The sequence below is a fragment of the Scylla paramamosain genome, chromosome 38 (assembly GCF_035594125.1).
Source record: "Scylla paramamosain isolate STU-SP2022 chromosome 38, ASM3559412v1, whole genome shotgun sequence".
Taxonomy (NCBI): Eukaryota; Metazoa; Arthropoda; class Malacostraca; order Decapoda; family Portunidae; genus Scylla; species Scylla paramamosain.
The window spans coordinates 15056235-15067211 of record NC_087188.1 but is presented as its reverse complement, the minus strand read 5'-3'; positions in this window follow the sequence as shown (position 1 = coordinate 15067211).

Here is a 10977-nt window from a genome sequence, read left to right as displayed (position 1 = left end):
GCTTCTGTTACAGGTGGGATTAAATTGTGTGCGTGGAGGGGTGATAGGGATGGGGAGAGAGAGAGAGAGAGAGAGAGAGAGAGAGAGAGAGAGAGAGAGAGAGAGAGAGAGAGAGAGAGAGAGAGAGAGAGAGAGAGAGAGATTGACAGATAGCCAAAGATAGACAGACAGACAGACAGACAGGCAGACAGAGAGAGAAAAAACGCATTCTTTAATAGTCAAATTTAAATCAATACGACGCAAGCTGCACCACCACCACCACCACCTCACCACCACCACCACCACCACCACCACCACGTTCGTAACCGCAAGACACAAATCTCACAGAAGTAACAGGAAGCAATTAACCGCTTTTTAAAAACCCCGAAACTGCGAACATAAATCAACGTAATCGAGAGAGAGAGAGAGAGAGAGAGAGAGAGAGAGAGAGAGAGAGAGAGAGAGAGAGAGAGAGAGAGAGAGAGAGAGAGAGAGAGAGAGAGAGAGAGAGAGAGAGAGAGAGAGTATGAAATAGAATAAAAATCTAAATTTCAAAAAGAACAACAAGAACAAGAAAAAAAGAGAACAAGACAAAAATAAGAAGCAAAAAGGAAGAGAAGGAAGAGGAGGAGGAAGAGGAAGAATAAAATAAAGAGAAACATGAAGAAACCCATTAGTATCATCCCAAATTTGTCTTCTAATAGTCTGACAAATAGATACAATAATAGGAGCTATTTTCTTCTCCCTTATTTTTTCCCTCTTCCTTTAAATGCCACGTATATTAACCCGCAGATCACTTTTCCTTGAATTTATTCCCTGAGTCACCTTGCAATCCTCACCTGGCCACGTATTACAGGTAACTTGTTTTTCCCCCATACAAAAAGCTAACAAGGATTCGAACACGGTTTTGTATCACTTCTGAACCGCCATTTGACGTAAAATTTGGCGTTGCTTTCGAATTTATGACTTTTACTTCTATTTCTTGTGATTTATTGCGACACCTGGTCTCTCTCTGTCTGCTTCTGGGAATGAGAGTTCTTGGTAATCTGTTCATCTGTTCTCTAGGTCAGTTTTTAAGCAGTCAAAGTGAGTTCCGCTGTTTTATATTAGCCATGAGTCACTCAATGTACAGTCTTCAATAAAACTGTAATTCAAAGATGTTTTTCTAGTCTTATTTTCTTTTTCAACCTGCTTAAGGATAATTTCTATAACCTCCATATAAAATAATCTACTAGAAATATATTTGCCTAATCCTTAATCACTAAAATAACAATCCATAACTATGCTAGGTTCGATTAGGTAAGGTAAGGTAAGATAATGTTAGATTAGGTTAAATTAAATTAGGTTAGGATCCGAAGATTTGCCCCTAATTAACACAACACAAGCCTTAGTATTCGCCTTACACTATCAACCACAGTTAGATTAGCTTAAGTTAGGTTAGATAACGTTAGCTTAGACCACGAAAATTTCCCCTTCATCATCACAAAACCATGCCAAAGTAAAATATTCGCGTTACACTGCCCGCCACACACAAAGTAAGCCAAACTAACAACACTTAACCTTCTCTCCTCTCCTTCTACTCTCCTTTCGTATTCCTTACAGACTTTGCACCCGTCTAGAAGAGAGACAGGCCGAAGCGACTGCCCAATGACCACTGTGTTTCTCCCTCCACTACGGCTATCGCAAGGTTGATCTTAGCCCCTGTACGGCACTCAAGAACGTGATAACCCTACCTGGCTAAGAGATGCAGCCCAGGTACGCATTTTGATTCCCTGGGACCTTTCCTTGTACAATAATACTCAGAGTTGTGGGAGAAAGATAGGATTTGCACTGAAATGTCCGGGTGTGATATTGACTCTAAATGGTTGTGGTTATCTAGAAAGGAGAGAGGACGTACGTGTGTGTGTGTGTGTGTGTGATTCTACATGCAAACTAGATTTCATTATTTTCTTTCTTATCTATGGCAGAAATTCAAACTTTTCTCCCCTGTCTCTACCACCACCACCACCACCACAACCACAACGACAACCACTACACCCACTTTCCCTCCATCACCATTCCTAGCTCAACTCTCATTACCCCTTTCACAAAACCACCCTTCCCTTCCATCTTGCCCCTTGCCCAGCTACCCACCCCTTCCTTCTACCCTCTTACCCACTTACCCTCCCCTGTACCCCTCCCTCCCCCATCCTCTGCAGTGGTTAAGCATAGTAAGCGACTGTCATAAATCCCATGGTTGGCTGGCTCTGTGCGACCGCTGCTGGTGTTATCATAAAGCTTGGAGTTATCTGGCTCATCGACAAGGCGTTGAGTGGGCGATGACGGCGAACAGCGAGGGATACCCGGGGCTCTGATACTTGTTACCTGCCCGCCCGCTCAGGTAGGGATCCAGGTAGACTAGGGGAGGGGGTAAGGGGGATGGGTTTACCTGGGGGGGTTGAAAGGTGGGATGCAGTAAAGGTATGGATGGGATTGTGAGAGTGGACAGGTAAACGAGACGGGTAGGTGTAGTGGGGGAGAGAGAGAGAGAGAGAGAGAGAGAGAGAGAGAGAGAGAGAGAGAGAGAGAGAGAGAGAGAGAGAGAGAGAGAGAGAGAGAGAGAGAGAGAGAGAGAGAGAGAGATAGTAATCGCATTCCTACAATACATCAGTATATTAACGAAGAAAACGACAAAATCACAATAAAAAAAACAAAAACAAAACGCAACTGAAAAAAAGATCAATAAAAAACAGACGAGAGAACAAAAGAAGCGAAGGAAAATGAAGAGAAAATGCAAGAAGAAACAAGAAACAAAAAAAGGGACACGGAAGAAAGAGAGAGTAAGGAACAGCGAACAAGAAAGGAGGAGAGGAGAGGGAGAGAGAACTCACTCACCCATAAGCCTCGCTAGAGACGCCAGACAGACAGGTATGGCTTTTTAATGTTCCGTGGACCTCAAGCTTCCCCATTACACGCCTCGTACTCTTCCCAGCTGCGTGACGGATACAGATGCCTTAGTTATGATAATCCTGTCAACTCCGGTACAAGAACCCCACGAGGAACCAGTAACATGAACCACTACAAGGAGAACCATCACAGGGGCGGACTGTTGATGTGTTCCTACAGGGTTTAGAGGGCACGGCGCCTCCTCCACTTGTCAGGGCGCTGCAGAGGGGGCCACGACGGCTGGACAAGGAATAGCTACCGAGATGTTTGGGTGTCCGCCTCCCGCAGCGCCCCATCCGTCTTGGGAAAGGTATGGAGGAAAGGGTGGAGAAGGATGGTTCTGGGAGATAAGGAAGAGGTGTGAGGTGGAGGGAGGTGGAGGGAATGAGTGGATTGGTGGGTGATGGAAGGAGAAAGGAAATGAGATGGGAGGGTATAAGGAAAATTACGAAGAAATAGGAAGATATTTTCAAGGGAATGGAAAGGAGTGTTTGGGGGAAATGAGAAAATAAGAGAAATAAAGGAATAACTGAGAGGGAAAAGATAAAAATAAAGAAAATATAGACAGAAATGGAAGATAAATGGAAAATCGTTAAATATTTTGAGGAAATGGAAAGATTTATTAGATAAAACAAGAAATGACTAAGAAGAAAAGTAAAAAAAATAGAAAAATGGAAAAATAGAAAATTGTGAAATGTTTAGGAGAAATGGGAAGAAGTATTAAATAAAAGAGGAAATAACTCGACCTGTTTTATACTTGTTTCCACACGACAAAAAACTCACAAACCTATCATTTTCTCACCTCCTCCATCACCTCTCCCCTTAATCCTTCCTCTCTCTCTCTCTCTCTCTCTCTCTCTCTCTCTCTCTCTCTCTCTCTCTCTCTCTCTCTCTCTCTCTCTCTCTCTCTCTCTCTCTCGTTGATGGCGTGTCATAGTGAAGCTCCACGTTGATTGATGACCTCAACTCTGACATTTGCATCGATCAACTGGAGATGACTGGCAAGATTCTCTCTCTCTCTCTCTCTCTCTCTCTCTCTCTCTCTCTCTCTCTCTCTCTCTCTCTCTCTCTCAAACTCTATCTCACGAAGAAAACTCACTTTATTTATAGACATTTTCGCAACAAGTCTCATTTTTCCTCAGTAAATCTTATAAATACAGAATCCAACAGCGTACGGATGACATCACAGCCTCACAAGGTCCCCCAGGCGAACCTGACGTAAGCTTCCTGCAGGTAAAGACAGAGACAAAAAGCAGGCAATGAAAAGGTTAATAGTAAATTCTCTCCTATGACCTTCCTTGTCTATTGAAAGGGACAAGAAATAGGAGGAAAAAAAAAAATAGGGAGAGAGAAAGAGAGACAGTGGAAAATTTAGCTATTTCCTTTTGTGATTTATTTTGTGATCTGAAAATGTCGTAGTGTTTTTTTCTTTATTTTTATTTTTTTTTTGTATTAAGTAATGGTAAGACTCGAGCGGGAACAGAAGAATGATATTATTGTCAGTAATTATAATGTTGATGATTCTGCTTTGTTTTCAGTAATATATAGAATAAGACCAATGACATGAGCAGAACTGGTATTGGGAATCACGGCTACAATAATAGACACTTAACTAACCTAACCTAACTTAGAAAAGCAACTAAAAATAACAACATTGATAAATAAGTAGAGAGAGAGAGAGAGAGAGAGAGAGAGAGAGAGAGAGAGAGAGAGAGAGAGAGAGAGAGAGAGAGAGAGAGAGAGAGAGAGAGAGAGAGAACCATGCGTGCGTGCGTGTGTGTGTGTGTGTCACCCCCGCTCATAAACACTCCTGTCAGCTGCGCCTAAACAGCTGACGGATGTAAACAAAGAAAGAAAACGGAATGCTTACCCGGCCAGTGTTAAGGGGTGGCTTCTCTCGTACCCAGGCGGCGGGAACTCAAGGGGAAACTGATAGAAAAATCCTAATACTGATATATGAGTGTCGTGTCTAGCCGCGTAAGGAGACAGGGCGCACATAAGCCACTTACTCTCATTATTCAAGCGGTGACAGTCAAGTTGTGCAAAGTCGGACGCTAAAAATATGAACAGGAACGTGACTTAGACGGGAAGCAAGGACTCAGAGCGCAGGATTTCCACGGCCGAAGTGTAAAAATCAATTAAGACGTTGACTTGAAGAACGTGGAAGTATTAAAAAAAGTAAAGAGAGAGAAAGAAAACACGCAACGGAAAAATATGTAATCAGCTTGACTTCACACACACACACACACACACACACACACACACACACACACACACACACACACACACACACACACACACACACAGGGAGTGAAGCAATAAGGGACAGCTCCAAAGAGACACTAAGTAAGATAAATGAGCAATAAAAAATGAAAACCAACTACACAAACAAGAACTAAACGTGAGGAAAGGGTTAATGGGAGAGACAGGTGGTGATGAGAGAGCGAGAGCGAGAGAGAAAGAGAGAGGGAGAGAGGTGAGGTATAGCAGACAGGTGAGGAGAAAAGAGGGGAAGAAGCCGGAAGACGTGGTGACAGGTGGAATAGATGAAGGAAAGAGGGAGGAAATGGGAGGTAAATACGCCCGCAAGGTGACTCAGGTAAGCTTAAGAGGACAGGTAGAGGAAGAGGAGGTGGAGGAAGAGGGACAGGAGGGAAGGGGAAATGGAGGTAACAAGGAGAGATGGGATGGAGAGAGAGAGGTCTGTGACATTCAGCCTCTCTCCTGTTCCCTCCAGAGCAGAATGGAGGAGAAACTATACCACCTCCTCCTCCTCCTCCTCCTCCAACTGAGAGACACAGGCGGGAGAGGAAATGAAGATGGAGGAACACGTCGGAGGGAAAAACAAGGGGGTGGAAAATTGGACGAAGATTAGACGTAAGAGAAAGAGGGGAAGGACAGACACAAGGAATGACAACCTAAGCGGAAGAAAAGAGAATAAGAGAGGGAGGGAAAAAGATTGAAAAAAAGAGTGAAAGAGAGAGAAAGAGTAAAGTGAAACACGGAACACCTGAGTTAATTAAAAGTAAAGTAAAAAGGAGTAGAAATTCACGACTTCACCTGAGGAAATTTGGCACACCTGAGTAGGGATAAAAGGGTTAAGAGGGAGGAAGGAGTGATGGAGAGAAGGGAAGGAGAGAGAAGGATGGAAGTATATAGATGGAAGGATGGAGGAGAGATGGAACAATAGATGGAAAGGAGAGAAGGAAAGAAGGAAATGAAGAAATTAATGAATGAAGGAAGAATGGAAGGAAAAGAAGAAAAGCAGGAAGGAAATGAAATGAAAAGTGAAGGAATTGATGAATGGACGGAAGGAACAATTTAACGAAAGAGAATAATCAATAAATGAATAACGAAACAAAAAAAAAGCCAAGAAAAACGAAATTAATCTAAAACCAAGAACGGAGAGAGAAACAAGAAGAAGGAGGAGGAGAAGTAACAAGAGGAAAAGGAGAAACAGGAGAAGGAAGAAGGTAGGAAAAATTAAAGGAAAAAATGTGGAAATGAGAAGCAAAGAGGAAATTTTGCTTATAATTAACTTAGACGAATTCAGCCGACGAAGTGGCACAACCTTACCTCTTTCCTCCACCAGGTGCATGTTCTTCCCTCCTTCCCTCCCTCCCAATCTCCACCTCTCTCCAGTACCTCACTCCTTTCAAATCCCCAGTAATTCATTTTTTTTTCCTTCGCTACCTTTGCATCTTTCCATCATTCATCCCTCTCCCTCTCTCCCTCTCTCGCCAGGTGCTCTCACAATCACCAGGTGAGTGTCGCAAGCGGAAGAAGGGGCAAGAAAGTGAGGCTGGAGTGGAAGAATGCAACACAGTGTTTCTAAAGGTGAGGTAAGATTGGAAAAGGTTACCGGAGTGTAGAAAGAACATGAAATACTTGTAATTATCTCTCTCTCTCTCTCTCTCTCTCTCTCTCTCTCTCTCTCTCTCTCTCTCTCTCTCTCTCTCTCTCTCTCTCTCTCTGTCTGTCTCTATCTCATTCTCTCTCATGGTGAGGAAAGAGAAAAAGGAAGGGAAAGAGGAAATGGAGACTAGAGAGAAAAAGAGAGAGAAAGAAGTGAGACAGAACGAGAGAAAATGGGAAACAAAGAGACAGGAAGACAGAAACGTTAAGAAACAGAAAAGGAGACAAAACGAGAGAGAGAAAGGGAGAAAAAGCAAGGAACTGAGAGAGCGAGTGATAAAAAAGGAAGAAAAAAGATAAACAGAGAGAACGAAAGACAGAAAGGGAGAAAATGAGAAACAAAGAGAAAACCAAAGAAAAAAAGAAAACACCTACGTAATGTGAAGAAAGAGAAAAGGAAAAGAAAGATAAACACACAGAAAGAGACAAGGTGATGGAAAAGAGGAAGAGAAGAGAGGGAGCGACAGACACAAGGAGGGAGAGAGACGGGAGAGGAAGGGGAGGTTTATGAGGGAGAGAAGAGAGAGAGAGGGAGACAGAGGGAGAGTTTATGGTGGTGGTGGAGGGAGTAAAGGATTATGTAGGGGAGGTGAGGGATGCTATGGTTACTTTATGGGAGAGGGCGAAAGGTTATGGAGGGGAGAGGACATGTGGCTCGTTGGGAATGGCTAAGAAAAGGTGCCAAGCCAGTCCGGGGGTGCCAAAAGGGTGCCAAAGGGGAGCTTGGATGCCAGAAACACCGTAATAGAGCAAGACATGTTAATCTGAAACACTTCCGCGCCACGGCTTCTCCACATTCAAAACGACCAATTTCTGAAACATTTCCGCACGTCCGCTGCTTCCCAAAGGCTCTATTCAACTGAAGCTCTACGGGTTTTTGAGTGTTTATACGGTTCTAGTGACAGATTAACAAGATTTCTATATTATTCACTGGAGAAACGCGAATCTAACCGGTCTAATCATCTCCTTGGCCTTTGAAAATAGTCGAGGTGGAGTGATACGTGTTTATACGGTTCTAGTGAGAGATTAACAAGATTTCTCCATTAATAACAAGAGAAACGAGAATAAAACTATTGCTAATGACCTCCGTGGCTTTTCAAAATAGTCGTGGCGATCGAGAGAGAGAGAGAAGAAGCAAGGGGTTTCAGAATACAGGGCCAGAAATGCCAGAAACCAGTGGCGCCAAAACTATTCAAATAAATCCCAACTAGAGCCGCTAAAAATAAGGTGAATTGATACGAGGCACCGTAAACATCAGGGAGAACAGGTGGTGAGGCGTGCCAGGAGAGAGAGAGTGCCAAAAATACCAATAAGAGAGCGCTGAGGAAAAAAATGTAAAGAAACGGAAAATTACTGAGAAGACTCCAGGAAAAACAACATTCAAACGTACCACAAGACTTTACGAGGTGCCAGACGAGACCAGAGGTGACAAAGAGATGCCAGCGGTGCCAGAGTGCTGTCACCTCACCCTCCACCTCCTCCTCCTCCTCCTCCCCAGACAAGGCGCGTGTGTTTGTCTTCTTGTGAGTGCCACGACTGACGCTAGAGGGCTTCGGTGTCCCTGTTGGCACTGTCAGAAAGGGTTGGGGGCGCCCGGATTAGCCGAGTCCCTCTCCATTGTTCAGAGAGAGAGAGAGAGAGAGAGAGAGAGAGAGAGAGAGAGAGAGAGAGAGAGAGAGAGAGAGAGAGAGAGAGAGAGAGAGAGAGAGAGAGAGAGAGAGAGAGAGAGAGAGAGTGGGGGGATGAGTGATGTGTGGTATAAAAAAAGGAGAAAGAGAACAAGAGAGGAAGGAGAGATGCCATGCAGACAAGAGGAGGAGGAGGAGGAGGAGGAGGAGGAGGAGGAGGAGGAGGAGGAGGAGGAGGAGGACAAGAGAGAGGAAAGTAGGTGAGAAGTGGATGTGAGAGACAGGGAGAAGAGGTGTGTGATGGAAAGAGAGAGAGAGAGAGAGAGAGAGAGAGAGAGAGAGAGAGAGAGAGAGAGAGAGAGAGAGAGAGAGAGAGAGAGAGAGAGAGAGAGAGAGAGAGAGAGAGAGAGAGAGAGAGAGAGAGAGAGAGAGAGAGAGAGAGAGAGAGAGAGAGAGAGAGAGAGAGAGAGAGAGAGAGTGCCAGAAAATCCACGTGTTTCTCTCTCGTTAAAGACAATTAACACCTTTCCTGTCTCTCTCTCTCTCTCTCTCTCTCTCTCTCTCTCTCTCTCTCTCTCTGACAAGAATTTGAAATGCACGTTGAAAGAAAATAATAAAGGACGAGGAATTGAGAGGAAAACGAGAAAATAAAAAAGGAAACAAGAAAAGAGAAAAAAAGAAAAAGAAAAATGGGAGAGAGAAACAAACTTCCTGGAGTAAATATGAAATGAGAGAGAGAGAGAGAGAGAGAGAGAGAGAGAGAGAGAGAGAGAGAGAGAGAGAGAGAGAGAGAGAGAGAGAGAGAGAGAGAGAGAGAGAGAGAGAGAGAGAGAGAGAGAGAGAGAGAGAGAGAGAGAAACAAAAAAAAAAAAAAAAAAAAAACGAAAAACAAAACTGAAGAGAGAGAGAGAGAGAGAGAGAGAGAGAGAGAGAGAGAGAGAGAGAGAGAGAGAGAGAGAGAGAGAGAAATTGGCTCTGACTGCAAAGGACGTGGACTCTGAAACGGGCCAAAGTTAACACGACAGGTTAGACAAGCGAGTGAAGCGCTTCATGTTAAGTTGATGCTTCGGAACACGTGGAGAGGGAGAGAGAGGGAGAGAGGGAGGGAGAAAGAGGGAGAAGGAAAGGGGAGAGGAACTGAAGGGAGATGAAGAGGGAAAGGGTGTTGATAAATGGTGACAGCGTGATAAAAGAAGAGACAGAGAGAGACAGAGAGAGAGACGGCGAGAGCAGGTAAGAGGACGGGAGAGTGAAGGAGGAGGAGAATGAAGGAGAGAGGGGAAAAAAAAAGGTAAAAGATGGATGAGAGAGAGAGAGAGAGAGAGAGAGAGAGAGAGAGAGAGAGAGAGAGAGAGAGAGAGAGAGAGAGAGAGAGAGAGCGTATAATACTGGTAGACAGGCGTTGCAAATCACGCGAAGCCACAGAGAGAACAGCTGCCGTGATGCCTGACAGCCGTAGAGAGAGAGAGAGAGAGAGAGAGAGAGAGAGAGAGAGAGAGAGAGAGAGAGAGAGAGAGAGAGAGAGAGCATAAATCATCCATTAAGCTCTCTGTATATCTGCGTCTCTATTATCTCTCTCTCTCTCTCTCTCTCTCTCTCTCTCTCTCTCTCTCTCTCTCTCATTGCAAAACTTACCAACCTTACTGCGATGAATTAAATGAAGGAGAGTGAGAAGAAATTTATTTCGGGCGCACACACACACACACACACACACACACACACACACACACACACACACACACACACACACATTAAGAGGACGTATAAAAACTATAAAGTTGACATTATTATAAATATGTAACAGGTGTTGAGTTTGTCTCTGAGAAGAAACGAGTAAAACAATGTAAACTCTCTCTCTCTCTCTCTCTCTCTCTCTCTCTCTCTCTCTCTCTCTCTCTCTCTCTCTCTCTCTCTCTCATTTAATTCTCTCCCCGTTTTCTCTCTCTCCTCTTTTAACCTACTCCATTTCTTCTTTCGCCATAAAAGGGAGAGTAAGGGAGGGAGTGAAGGAGAGGTGGATAAGGAAAGGGAGGTTAGAAAAAGTGTTTTCTAGAAATTTTATAGTTTTGCAAATGTACACAACACACACACACACACACACACACACACACACACACACACACACACACACACACACACACACACACACACATTCCTCCAAGCATTAATCCTTTCTTACTTATCCAATTTCTTCCCTATCTCCCTTTCCTCCTATCTTCATTTCCACCTCTCATCACACCCTCATTTTTTTCCTCCCACTCTTAAGTGTCGCCCACTAAAACACTTCACGGGTCACATTACTTATACAACTTATAATTTACGCTGTAGTGCGGAGTTGTGTTGCCCAGATAAGGAGGATGGGAGGCACTTAAGGGGAGACGCTGTGTTGTGTTACTTGCATTACTAAACGACTTTAATCTTTGTGAAATATATACGAACACTTCATGATTAAACTGTGAAAGGGATATGTATGTATGTATGTATGTATGGGAGTCATGGGAACTGCTGAGAGAGAGAGAGAGAGAGAGAG